Below are 2,461 nucleotides of genomic sequence, written 5' to 3' on the forward strand. Positions count from 1 at the left end.
CAATATTTAATTTTAATCCTAATTATTCAATAATTCTTAAATTATTAATGTCTTTAATTGTATATATTTCAGGAATTACAATTATATTTTCTTACTTTATTACTTTAATGAATTTTTTAAAACTAAAATCTAATAAATTAAATTTATTATTAAATATATTCATTTTAATTTATTTATTTATTATAATTTATATAAAAATTATTTAATAAGATATTTTTTTAAATATGAATGTAATAATGAATTATTATTATTATATTTATATTTTTATTATTTTATATATATCATTAAAATTTGTTCAATAAAAAAAAAGATTACGTAAAATTAATGAATGAAAAATTATAAAAATTTAAAATCAATTTTTAGATTTATTTATTTGCCAACACCAATAGATATTAATTACTTTTGAAGTTTTGGTTCTATCTTAGGATTATTTTTATTAATTCAAATTATTCAGGATTTTTATTATCAGCATATTATTGTGCAAATATTAATTTAGCATTTCAAAGAATTTCACATATTACAGAAGATGTTAATTCAAGTTGAATTATTCGATTAATTCATATAAATGGAGCATCTTTTTATTTTATATTAATATATTTACATAATGCAGGAAATTTATTTTATTATTCATATAAATTAATAATAGTATGATTTATTGGAATTTTAATTCTTTTAATTTTAATAATAGCTGCTTTAATAGGTTATGTATTACCTTGAGGAAAAATATCTTTTTCAGGAGCAATAGTTATTACTAATTTATTATCAGCAATTACATATATTAGACAATTATTAATTGAATGAATTTGAAGAGGATTTTCAATTTATAATGCAACTTTAAATCGATTACAATTATAAATTTTAATTTCATTGAAATAAAATTAATTATTAATACAATTTATATAATAAATATAATTTCATATTATATTTAATTTTAAATTTAATTTTTGATCTTACAATAATAAGTTCTCCAATAAAATATTTATTATATTCTTTAATTTATTCAATTACCTTATTTTTTTCAATATTTAATTTTAATCCTAATTATTCAATAATTCTTAAATTATTAATGTCTTTAATTGTATATATTTCAGGAATTACAATTATATTTTCTTACTTTATTACTTTAATGAATTTTTTAAAACTAAAATCTAATAAATTAAATTTATTATTAAATATATTCATTTTAATTTATTTATTTATTATAATTTATATAAAAATTATTTAATAAGATATTTTTTTAAATATGAATGTAATAATGAATTATTATTATTATATTTATATTTTTATTATTTTATATATATCATTAAAATTTGTTCAATAAAAAAAAAGATTACGTAAAATTAATGAATGAAAAATTATAAAAATTTAAAATCAATTTTTAGATTTATTTATTTGCCAACACCAATAGATATTAATTACTTTTGAAGTTTTGGTTCTATCTTAGGATTATTTTTATTAATTCAAATTATTCAGGATTTTTATTATCAGCATATTATTGTGCAAATATTAATTTAGCATTTCAAAGAATTTCACATATTACAGAAGATGTTAATTCAAGTTGAATTATTCGATTAATTCATATAAATGGAGCATCTTTTTATTTTATATTAATATATTTACATAATGCAGGAAATTTATTTCATTATTCATTTAAATTAATAATAGTATGATTTATTGGAATTTTAATTCTTTTAATTTCAATAATAGCTGCTTTAATAGGTTATGTATTACGTTGACGAAAAATATCTTTTTCAGGAGCAATATTTATTACTAATTTATTATCAGCAATTACATATATTGGACAATTATTAATTGAATGAATTTGAAGAGGATTTTCAATTTATAATGCAACTTTAAATCGATTTTTTTCATTACATTTTGTTTTAACTTTAATTGTTATAATATTAGTTTTAATTAATTTAATTTTACATTTTTATGGTTCACCAAATCCAATTGGATTAAATAGAAATATACATAAAATTCCATTACACCCTCATTTTTCAGTTAAAGATTTATTGGGGTTTATTCTAATTTTATCAATTTTTATATTTATTAATTTTCAATATCCTTATTATTTTAGAGATCCAGTTAATTTTAGAATAGTAAATTCAGTAATTACTCCTCTTCATATTAAACCAGAATGATATTTTTTATTTGCTTACTCAATTTTACGATCAATTCCTAATAAACTGGGAGTTTTGGGTTTAATATCTTCAATTATAATTTTATTCTTTTTACCTTTTTTAAATAATAAAAATTATATAAATTTAAAATTGTATTCAATAAATTTCTTATTGATTCTTTATTAATAATTTGTTTATATTAACATGATTAGGTGGCCAAATTATTAATTATCCTTATACTAATTTAAATATTATTTTTACTATTAATTACTTTTTATATTATTTTCTATCATTTGAATGAAATAAATTTTGATATTATTTAATTTATTAAGTTAATG

This window comes from Eufriesea mexicana, unplaced genomic scaffold, assembly GCF_001483705.2.
Source record: "Eufriesea mexicana isolate 0111107269 unplaced genomic scaffold, ASM148370v2 scaffold3923, whole genome shotgun sequence".
Classification (NCBI taxonomy): Eukaryota; Metazoa; Arthropoda; class Insecta; order Hymenoptera; family Apidae; genus Eufriesea; species Eufriesea mexicana.